Below are 12,569 nucleotides of genomic sequence, written 5' to 3'. Positions count from 1 at the left end.
ATGGGAAAAAGATGAATGATACTCTGTTTCTAGTGTCTATAAAAAAAGCCTCTGTTTCGGTAATGTTCTAATCAGATGCCTCGGTTTACAATAACCCATCATAAGCTTATGATTGGAGGTTAGAGTGTGGTGCATGATACTTGTTCCGAGTCCCATATTGTTCTATTGGTTAATAACCAGATCGGTTTAAAACTAATTAACTAAACACTTTGCTCGGTTATAAACAGAGATAAATTTTGGTGGTGGTGCATGTTATTTGGTCTGGAATCGGCTTTAAAAATCTCTCGTTCCAGTCTTCTATCATAATTGGTCCCGACCATTTAAAAAGACCCATTCTAAGTTATCACAGTGTAAGCTTACAGGGAAAAGACCGTGGTGCATGATAATTTGGTCATAGTGTAAGCTTTACTATTGGGAAAAGACTATGGTGCATGATAATTTGGTCCCTGAAACTCTACTTAAATGCCTTTGATTAAAACGTAAAAACTTATTGGGAAACTTGAGAATGTGAAAGAGTGTGGTGCATGACACTTGGTCCCTAATTTACCCATATAAATGCCTCAGTTAAAAACCCATTATAAGCTTATTGTCAAAGAGTGTGATGCATGATACTTGTCCTAGTCTTGGATTGTTCTAACAATTTCCTTGGTTAAAAACTACAATGGAAGCTAAATTCTAACAAGCTTGTATAAATGAAAAAGAGTGTGGTGCATGATACTCTAGGTCCCCGATTCTCTAGTCAAATGCCTTGGTTAAAAAGCTAAATTAACCCCATTGAAAGCTCATCTTGATAAACTTGGGAATGTGAAAGAGTGTGGTGCATGATATACCTGTCAAAACAAATTCCTCTTAAAGCCCTGGGGTAAGCTAATCATAAGAAGCTTATGAACATGAACTGGTGTGGTGCGTGAAACTTGCTTCCGAATTGTCTATGCAAATGCCTCGGTTAAAATAACGCATTATAAGCCAATCGGTTGATACTGTTGCATAACACTTTGTTTACACAAAAGTGATGACACAGTTTTAAAACACACAATATAAGTTCTTCATGAGCTTATGAATGGGAAAGTGTAGATGGTAAGGCATGATATTTGACCCACAAATTTTTAAACAATTGCCTCAGCTCATCAAGAAGACTAATTAAGATCTAATAAATGGGAAAAGGATGCATGATACTCTGTTCCAAGTGGCTATACAAATGCCTCTGTTCTGTTAACAAATTCATATTGTCAAAGCTTATTAATGAAAAAGGGTAGATTGGTGGTGCATGATACTTAGTACTGTACTCTTTATTACCTCATTCTGGTTTATGAGTGGTAGGGAATATGTCTGAGTTAATACCCATTTGGAAGCTAATCTTAACAAGCTTGGGAATGGGAAAGAGTGTGGTGCATGATGATACTTGGTTCCGGATTGTCTATACAAATGCCTCGGTTACAACCCTACTGTAAGCTAGTCATAATAAGCTTATAAATGGGAAAGAGTTTGGTTCACGATACTAGGTCCGGATTTGACTATACAAATGTTATCGGATAGAAAACCCATTGTAAGCTACTTATATTAAACTTATGAATCGGGAACTGATGTGGTGCGTGAAACTTGCTTACGGATTGTCTATTCAAGTGTCTTGGTACATACGCATTATAAACCAACCGGTTGATGTTGTTGCATGATATATGGTACAAACTTGGTCCCGAATTTTCTACAGGCCTCAGGTTTGGCTAAGAAAAAACCTGAGCATAAGCTCATTTGAAGTTTATGAGTGGTGGTGCATATAGGGATATGTCTGTCTTTTATCAAATGCCTTGACTCGGTAAAAGATCGTAGTAAGCCTAAGTGAAGTTTAAGAATGAGAAAAGGGTTGATGGTGCTGCATAATAACTACTGGAGAAAAGGGTTAATTTATAAAGTAATTTGCGGCTTATGAAGGGGAAGGGGGTGAAATGGTTAAGATGGTCCGCATATATAAATAAGGAACTACGTCCCTTGAGCACACAAGCCAATTAGTGAGGAAAGGTTTTCAAACCAATTCATTTGGTAGAGTTTCAAATGGTTTTAAAATCTAGATGATGTCAAGAAGGTGACATGATGTCGTCTTTTCATCACCCAATATTAATCTTGATCTTTAAAAAACCATAACAAAAAATTATATTCTACTTTTATATTTTGTAAAAAGAGATTGATGTTCTAAACAAGGTTTTTGTTTTATATATTTTGCAGGTCCTAAAGAGATTTGTTGTTGGAAGAACAGCGGGAATTACGAAAAGTTTTCTGTCTTCCTCATCAAAGTGATTCAGAAAGGTTGATCATCATGGATTCATCGTGATTAATGTTGTTCATATATAACCTCTGAAAGGTCGAGAGTGGACTGAAGAATCTAATTGGTAATGTCCATCTATGCTCTAAAGTGAAGGAATCGTAAAAGGACATTACGTTATACAGATGAGTTTGAAGACATCGGTTGAATATACTCAACACGAGATCAGAAAAATTGACAATTACAGAGATCTTGATATTTATAGTTTGGTTTAGTTCCTCAAGAACCTAGTGTGGTTCCATTTGCTTTGTCGGGTTTTCAGAAAATGCCTTGTCCCATCTATGCTACATCGTCCAGGTAGGCATTATACTTAGATTATCTCTGCATTGATGGTGGTCTCTAGATATACTTGGAAGATAACCATGAATCATTCTTTCTTCGTTTTCTCATCTGTTTGGAATTACAGGTCCTGAATCATGGCAAAGTTGGAGACGATGATGATGAAAGCATAGCATGGTTCTCTGTTCTGAATGATATTAGCCAGAGATCCAGAACATGTGAATAGGCACCAATCACTACAACAAGTTCATAAGGTAAGAAGAAAGAAGGGTATGCACAAAAATAGTTGAAAGCAAAGAGAATCAAGATTATTAAATGAAAATTGGTATTATGCAATCTTAATAATTATTAAATAAACCTTAACAAAATATATATAGTTTAAAAAAAAAAAATAAGGAAAACAAATTGTTTGGTTAAAATCTAGCGCTAATTTAGATTAGAGTTCGATGGTTTTGAAATCTTGTTTTTGTAAGTAATCGTTTCCTAAAAGGATTTTTAAACAGAGTATCAAGTTGACGTTTTACGTTTGTGATGCACTCTGTTAACATCCAAACCAAAAAAAATATTTATGGAGTTCAACAAAATCACATTCCTCTTTTACAAAAAAAAAAAAAAAAAAAATAAAAAAAAAAAATTAACATTCCTTCTTTATTTAATATTCAACAAAAAAACTTCGGATCTATGAACATTTTGGGTTGGTCAATATCGCATTCGGTTTGGTTTAGCTGGGATCAACCACCTATATATAGCACAAAGCGTTATAGTATTTTACATATATACTGTATGTAGTTTTTGTTTCAGTTTGTTCTTCGATATCAGTGTTGATATCAAATAAAACTTATACCACTTTAGAAAAAATTAACATTGTTGCAGTAAATCTTGAACATTATTTGAAATTTAGTTTCTCTCTGATTTATTCAAAAAACTGTATTGCTAAAAAAATACAAGTCAAGCATTTATTCAAATACATGTATTGCTAAAATTGCAAAATCCTTTATTCAAATATTTTTTTCCCCAAAAATAATACAAATTTGACTTACAATTATGGAAAATCATTGATAATAAATAAAATCAGAAGACCAAAAAGTAATATAAATAGAGCCTATCTTTCAGATCAAAAGGTTAAAATCATCTCAATTTCTAAAAACATCTAATACAAAAAAAAATATATATTATGGGTAATACAAAAACTTTGATGACTTGTTTACTTGTAATAATATTTGCAGTTTTGTTGTCTAACCACAACGTTTTGGCTTCAGGTAAACTTTAATTTTTTTTTGGTTAAAATTCTATTGTTTAGACATGTTATACAATCGTATAGTTATCAATACAATCGTCTGTTATGGGTCTGTTAGTATAAGATTTAGAGACGCACATGTTTACATCGATTTTTTGTTTAAGAGTTATATTTTTATGTGACATTTGTGTTACACTTTGTGACATTTAGTACAAATTGTGTAGATGCAGAGAGCAAAAGGAAATTCTCATTTGACAACTGCAGCACTTTGTGTACGCCTAAATACGGATGGTTTGAGTGCATGACTGATTGTTACTTGGCTGACTTCAACAATGGTGGAGACTGTGCTTCTCCTTCTCCTAAAGAGCCCAAAAGATGTTGTTGCCAAAAGTAATTCAGACTTTTTATATTCCCTTTCTCAAAAGCTGTGGATTCTCTAAGTACTTATTGGACTTAATGATCTTTATTTTGATTTTACAAATAAATGCAATGATATTTGAAAATTATTTACTGCAATGAGTTATTTTTGGTTGAAATCTATATTATAAAACGTATATTAATGACACGTAAATAACATAATGATTAATGATTCTACCTTTCACAAACAAAAAAAAACGAAAGTAAGTTAATAATTTATACATTTCATTTCAATTTCTTTTTTGGATACCAATTTTGGAAAGAAAATCTATACCTAATTAAATAAAAAAAATTCCAACGTTCAAATATGAAATAAAATCTAGCATTTAACTTAAGATATTGATTAATCATAATGACAATGTATCCAACAGATTCTCTTTGACCATATATATGCACAAGTGTCATACACTTTTTCAAATATTAAATTATCATTATGATCGTTTACTGTCATATTTACATATTCTTAAATGTAAATGATTCTTTGTCACAAAAAAAAAAAACAACTTTGACAGAAAAAAAGAGGTAATAAAAAAAAAAAAAGTTAAGACCAAGAGTTATATAAACTGAATTAATCTCTAAAAAATATAAACATTTGAATTACTCAATAGAGTTCATTGAAAAAATTACTATGGGTATCACAAAAACTTTGGTGACTTGTTTCCTTGTAATAATACTTGCAGTATCGATGTCTAACCACAACGTTTTGGTTTCAGGTATATGTAAAGTTTGTTTTATATTTTGAAAATTAGTAGTGATCATTTCAAAAGCTATATTTAAATATATATATGTGGACTTGCAGGAACTGAAAACTTATCATTTGACCACTGCCATCCTCGGTGTTATGGAAAGGTTGAATGTGAGAACTACTGTATTACAGCTGGGTTTAAAGGTGGAGTGTGTGCTCATCTTCTTTTTTCAGAACCTTTGAAATGTTGCTGTCAAAAGTAATCCAAACTTATATATCCTCTCCCCTCAAAATTAATGATTCTAACGTTGCATTTATTTTCTCTAAGTTATTGGACTTAATTTGTATCTTGTTTTTACAAATAAATGCAATGGAATAAATAAATAAAAAAAAACAGTTTATAATAATAAATAATTTCTCTTGATATGTGTAGGGACTTCATCAAAACTCTTTTTATGCCCTTTCACTAGCAATAACTCAATATTATCATATTACTATTATAGTGTATTATTATTTTTGAAGATGAAGATGAACATGGGGAGATTTAGTCAAAATTTACAATTAAAGATTGAAATTAGAAAATCATTATTTAAACAAATAATTATTGGTTGGTGACTTTACTAAAGTAAATAATGACAGAAGAGATTATATGATTTTGGACACCATAACTAATTTGCCTATCAATTTTATATAGAGAACTCTAGACTTAATCGTCTCGATCGCTTGGTTAATTAATTAAACCGGCAAACCCACTGATCTGGACACTAGCCAATTATCCAGAACATTTAATAACCATTGCAAATTTGCAATCTTTTATATATATTGCAATACAAAAATTATATATTTTTGAAGATAATGTAATATATAGGTAATTAGCAATCACTTCCGTGTATATATGACGTCGTACCATACATACGTATTCTGTAATAATAATAATAGTTGATACCAAAACAATAAGGTTTCGAGTGAAGATTGATTTTCTAAAAGATGTATTCATTCAAGTGTAAGAGAGTACTCTCCAAGTTCCACAATTCATTAATGGAGAGAGCCTGAGCAATGCATGCACGAGAGCGCCATGTTCCCAAGGTTTTTATACTTTTACTTTAAGGCAGAGGAGAAATACGAAATGCTTTTGCGCTATGCAATGAAGAAGGTATAGTCCTCGAAACCGTAATAAATGTATTTTGAGACTTCCTCCAAGTTCTCTGATACAGAAAATGAGAAGAGTATGTATGTACGCTTGTTTGGATAATACGCCCACTCTTTTCGGGATCTTTCATGGAAATGGAGAAAGGAGCATGCATATGGGTTTTGATGATGAGGGGGATGGAGAGAAGTCGAGAGATTTATGTTAGAATAGAAGGCATGATTCTTGCTTCATACAAATCATGAGATCTCACAAACTCTCTAACAGAAACAAGATGAAGAAGACGAAGAGCTAGAGAGAGATTGATAAAGTTGTGACTATTTTTATTAATTAGTAAATGTGTACACAATGTTTTTTATATACAAGTGTACACTGTATATTCTAAACTAATATAAGATTAAGAATACTACTAAGTAAAAGAGAGTAAAATACTCTTGATAGTATATTAATTTCTCAACTTGATGATAGAGTAGAAACAACGGGAACAACTTGACGATAGTATACTCTTGTTTTCACTGAATATTCTTTAGTTCCCTTTCATTGATTATAGAACTATTGAATAGTTCTGTGCTAAGGGTGATTTGGACAAACAAGACTTGGCAGCTTTTCTTGAGAAGATATGTGCTAATTGGTAAAATTAGTGTATCTAGGAAGTTTCAATATCTCAATGCATAATGTTAGAGACCAGTGTGTCAAATTTAAGGATATGTAGAAAAAGAGATTGCATCAACAAAGGACTTGATAACTAGACTAGGGGGACAAGGGAGGATAGGGTTACTCCTATAGTCCTATTGTTGTGGTGAATTGGTTCAGTTTTTCGACTGAATATTTTGTTTTGGTTAAGATCGGATCAGATTGGTTTATTTGGGTTTAACACCTCTGCCACAAAAAAAAAGTTAATGATTTTACCTTTAACCAAAAAAGAAAAGAAAAAAAAAGTTAATGATTTTACATATAATATGTAGTTTTCATTTGAATTTCTTTTTTCCATATCCATTCTAAAATCTGATCACATTTATACCATATACCTAATTATAAACAAAATTTCCCAATATTAAATTATGAAACTAATTTTTGCATTTAAATTAATATATCCAACAAAGTAGTCTTTGACTAATATTCACACTTGTTAAAAAGTCTTTGAAATCTTAACTTCTCATTATGATCATTAACTGTAATTATTTACATATTCGTAAATGTAAATGATCTTTACCAAAAATATAAAAGAGCTTTGACCAAAAAGATGTAAACTCAATTAATAATAGTAATAAATTTTGAAGACCAGGAAATTTATATAAATAGATTCAATATATATATAAGATCTGAAACAAAAAAAAACATCTGAGTTCCTCAACAGAGTTCACATACAGAAAAAATTACTATGGGTAGTACTAAAACTTTGGTGACTTGTTTCCTTGCAATAACACTTGCAGTTTCATTGTTTAACCAAAATGTTTTGGCTTCAGGTATATTTTCGTTTTAATTTAGCCTTTTAAAAGATAATTAGTAGTGATGATTTCAAAAGCTAAATTTAAAATATATGTATAGACTTTGTAATGACCATTTTTTCTGTTGTAGTATATATGTAAACATACATTCAAAAGTTCCGTTAACACATTATATTATTCGGACATGATATATTTAACTATCTTTTTATTGAAATGTTATATTAAATATACACATATTTGCATCAATTGTATTTAATTTATATGTGTGGATTTGTATGGATGCAGGAAAGGAAAATTTCTCATTTGACAACTGCAGTACTCATTGTTCAGAATTCTACGGACGTGATGAATGTATGAGAGATTGTATCAAAGCTGGATTTAAGAAAGGTGGAGACTGCGGTTCTCCTTGTATTCCATGTCCCGTGTCTTGTTGTTGCCAAATGTAGTTCAAACTTATCTCTCAAAATTGATGATTCTACCGTTGCATTTGTTTTCTCTAAGTTATTGTGCTTAATTTGAATCTTATTTTCACAAATAAATGCAATAAAAAAAAAAAAATAATTAATAATTAGTAACTTTCTCTTGAAATCTGTATATTATAAAGCATATTCTTAATCATACGTACATATATGTATAACAATGATGGACTTCATCACAACTCTTTTTATAACCTCTGACGATCAATAACTCAATATTTCATATTATTAGAATGTATTAAAATGTCATTTTAGAGTTTTATTTTTATTTCACAAAAATATCATTCTATATTTTTTAATATATTGTTAATTTACAAAAAAAAAATTTAATTTTATCTTTAATTAAACTCATAAATCACTTATTAAATAAGAGCATATATATATATATATATATTAACGTTTTAAAAAATTTGTGTGAAATATGTCAATTGTCAAAATAACATTTTTAGTAAAACAGATGGAATATTAATGATATGCATATATCATAATAATTTTATCTTGTCCACTTTTTACGAGTGAGTGGAATCTTTATGTTACTCCTATTCAAGTAGTCATTTATTTGTTAACAAACAAAATGGGAAAATGTTAAAAGTAATGAATTTACAAAATATGGCGAAACAACATAATTTGTACTTGTGATGATCTTATTTTTATTGATTTTTCACAAACTTCCGTTGACTTAATGCGAATCTTTTTTTTTTGCAAAAAAATGTAATGAAATAAGAAAACAGTTTATGATAATAAGTAATTTTCTCTTGAAATCTGCATATTATTAAAACGTATTCTTAATCATACGTAAATGGACTTCGATCCTCACTCTTTTTATAACCTCACTCTAGTAATAATTTAACATTACCAACTCTTGAAATACAAAATATATATTCATCTTACATTTGTGTATATATATTCATATATTGATTACAAAATATATATGAGATAATATGAATAATCTAATCTTCTACATCTTATTGGTGAGGTAGAATTAAGCGTCTCCAAAAATAATTGGATTTGATTAGCCATATATGGTGGTAAGATGTTTCATAATTGTAAAAGATTGATATAGGTTATTAATGATTCTTTTTATAAGGAAAACCAAAACATAAGTAAAATATAAGCAAAACATAAGTAAAATATAAGCAAAACATAAGAAATTAAATAACAAATATAGATATGAATATTATCACTTGTTTCTCAACTGTATACCATTTATAATTGTCACCATTTTTCAATTGTATACGATTCTATTATCTTGCTTGATTTTTTTCAGATTTTTTCTTTTGGTTATGTTATTTGGTCTCCTCTCTTTAGGGCAGTCGATTAAGAGTTTGTTGATTATAAACTCAAAAAAAAAAAGAATTAGAACCAACTAAAATGAAAGGCTGCTTATAGAATTTGTAATTTAAGCTCACCAAAAAAGATAACTAATAAAGAATATGTATCTCATGTCCATTGGTGACTATATCCACGGCGTGAGAACTGATAGTCTAGTTCGGATGAGAAATCAGTCTACGTACTGGAATTGATTCCTCCAAAAAATTTGTCGTGTTCTTGTGCCAGACTTGCCATCCGTATATTGCATCGTCTTCTCTTTTCACCGTATATGACATGTATATTGGTCTTTCATGTATCAGTTTTTTACAAAAGAAGAAAACAGCAACACAAACATGATTAATTTTTTCCCCGTCACATAAAACACATTCATAATTTTTTTCTCTCGTTAATTTCTGTTAAACGAGATTTTTTTTTTGAAAAATTAACCTGAAGTAGATGGTTTTTGAAAAAAGAATGACGAAAAGCTATTTCGTCTTCTCTCCTGACGTAGTCGATAAGATCACCGTCGGAACTCAAATACATTCCAGAGTAAAGTAAGAAGAAATGTACCTGTATCGTCAATGTGATCACTGACACTCTTCATAGTGGAGTGAGGAGGATACTTAGAAGTAGAATCAGTGTCGACAAACTCTCCATTCTTGTTGTGCTTCAAACTCGACCATTATCTTTTCTTTTTGCTAAACTTGTAAATATCATTTAAAAATGAAGGTTTAGGTTTTACAGCAAAGCAAAAACCTATGAAAACAAAAATAACCTTGGCAAAAAAAGAATAAAAAACAAGGTTACAATAATTTAGGAAAAAAGAGGACAAGTCTTATCTAAGCCATAGACCCATAAGAGTTTTCCAGCGCTTTCTTCGTCGTCTTCCGTAGATGGTGTTGCGAACCTCTTTATCAATAACCTTGAAGATGACTGAAGTGGGAAGCCTTTGATCGTTGTGCAAGACGTTGTTTCGATTACGCCAGATGTTGTAGATGGTTGAGTGCGTAGCTACCTTGCGGAGGAGCGAGGGTTTATTTTATTTTATTACTCGACCATTATCTTGTAGTAGGGTTTATTTTGTTAGTGGGGTTTCAGTTTCGTTAATTAGCGAGGTTAACTTTTATGAATTACAAAGATAATGTTTGTATAAAAGTGCTAAACCTTCGTTTTTTTTTTGGGTTTACATAATTTTAATTATAAAATATAGATAAAGAAACTATCTCATCTACATATATTTTTCTCTCTAGATTCTTTTGGACGTCCAAAAATAGAAACCTGCATGCGAACCAAACTTTCAACCACTTGGGATTAGTGGACACTGGACAATATATTCATGATTCTCCCTCGGGCGAAATAATACATCCATATAATGTAATGCTTATTGTTTAGTTTTGTAATGTTTATTTTGTTTTCTTTTATAAAGTTTAATAATCTCTATTAGAACACCTTTACAAAATAATCTACTAACGCATCAATAAATGGCCACCAACTTTCTTTACATTGGACATGTATTGGGAACTTTGCTAAATGATCTAATGATCTTAAGAAAACTAAATTGTATCTGATAAGAGAATAATTTAAAATATTACAAGCGATACAAAAGAAATATATATATATATATATATATATATATAGTTGACTTAACGGTTAAATGTATAGCGGTTAATTTTTTTTTTGCTTGGGTAAAATAAAAGCCAAAAATGTAGATGAAAAGATACGAACTGTATCATCTTCTACGTATATAACTATGCATCAACCATAATTTGCCATTGTACAACCACAGGTTTTGTTACTTGTTAATTAGGATCTCCTTTATATTATTATGCAAGCCTTTTATTACAAACTTTGATACACATATACATAACTTCCACGTAAATTTAATAAACTTATGCATCATTTATTTCGGAAAATATACATCGAAATTATCTTTTTTTTTTTGTTGTCGAGAGATTACCATATATATAATCGTTTTTGTTGAATTATCACATACCACTAAAGAGTTATGTTCGGTAGTACGTACATCTTTTTCGTATAATATATGACTCACGCCACTTGGTTCGCCACTTATTGTGCTCGCTAACTTATTGTGGAAACACGTATTCATATAGTCTACACCACCGGTTGCACTAAACATAGCAATCAACTAACACATAAATAACTATTGCAGACTAAAGATAAAATTATATATTTCTTCTCCTTTATTTTTAATGTCGCAGATTCAGAAGTTTAAAAGCTTCTATAAGCACATAAAAACCAAAGGGTCATATAATCGAGGCAAATAAGCTTTCTCTGTAGTATAAATTATAGGAGACGGACGTACACATAAATGAAGGAAATCAAATGGAGAAAAAGAAAGAAGACGGAAAATCTAGTAATTAACCAAGTTGTGTTGCTGAGGACATGTTGTTTCGTTGTGGAACCAACACATCAACATAACTATATTGGAGTACTATTTTTCTAAATAACATGCTACAATTAATGTTTAGTTCTAATCCAACTTCTCAATTCCGGAGGCCACGTCAATGAGATCAATCGTTTACTAGATGATATTTACTCTCTAGCTTCATCTCTGTTATCAATTTACTTTCATCACATTCCAAGGTCTGAGAATGCTTCGGCGGATGCCTTAGCTAAATCTGCCCTTTGAGATTGTAATCCCTCTCTGGAGGCCGTTTGAACTCGTTTAATATTATTTGGTTCACAAACCAAAAAAAAAAAAAAAAAAAAAAAAAGTTAACAAATGAATAAATTAGTTCAAAAGTATTATCTACTGCAACAAAACCGCTCAAATGTGTATATTCTCTTGACCAAAGCGATTTCCAATTTCTATCCAAAACTTATTTATCAACCGTTTATTGTAATCAGGCCCATAAAACAAATAGCTATATTACATTATTATTTTCTTTTCTTTTAACTTTTGTAAAGTTTAATTGGGTTGTAGTGGTTATTGAATAATGTAATTTAATGTATTTGAAATACAATTAAAGCAAATCGGGTGTTATTCGTTGATGTATTTGAAAAAATAGAAATCAAGTTAATAAATTTACAAAAATCAATAACTTTATACAAGCCATTCCCTTCCTCAAAGCAATGGTTTTGGGTTCTTATCCCATTTGGGACCAAATATCAACAAGTCACCATCTCCTAAAATCCTCCCTTATTGGATTAATCATTTGTTGGATGTATTTTAAAATACACTAAAAACAAGAGTTATTCAATCTAAACTAGATTTTGTTGAATTTAGTCAGA

General features: G+C 30.4%; 2 long non-coding RNA genes across 2 annotated transcripts; both read left to right on the top strand.

Annotated features, from left to right (window-relative positions):
- Positions 1 to 3,693: 3,693 nt before the first annotated feature.
- Positions 3,694 to 4,343, top strand: LOC111831678. The gene is made up of 2 exons (XR_002834795.1): positions 3,694 to 3,855; positions 4,058 to 4,343. It is a non-coding gene; the product is annotated as an uncharacterized LOC111831678 (long non-coding RNA).
- Positions 4,344 to 7,403: 3,060 nt separating this feature from the next.
- On the top strand, positions 7,404 to 8,118 carry LOC17893452. The gene is made up of 2 exons (XR_002834738.1): positions 7,404 to 7,548; positions 7,816 to 8,118. It is a non-coding gene; the product is annotated as an uncharacterized LOC17893452 (long non-coding RNA).
- The last annotated feature ends 4,451 nt before the right edge of the window (positions 8,119 to 12,569 follow it).

This window comes from Capsella rubella, unplaced genomic scaffold (genome assembly GCF_000375325.1).
Source record: "Capsella rubella cultivar Monte Gargano unplaced genomic scaffold, Caprub1_0 scaffold_3, whole genome shotgun sequence".
In the NCBI taxonomy this organism is placed as follows: Eukaryota; Viridiplantae; Streptophyta; class Magnoliopsida; order Brassicales; family Brassicaceae; genus Capsella; species Capsella rubella.
The sequence above is the reverse complement of the archived record's forward strand: the minus strand, read 5'-3'. Positions and strand labels throughout refer to the sequence as shown.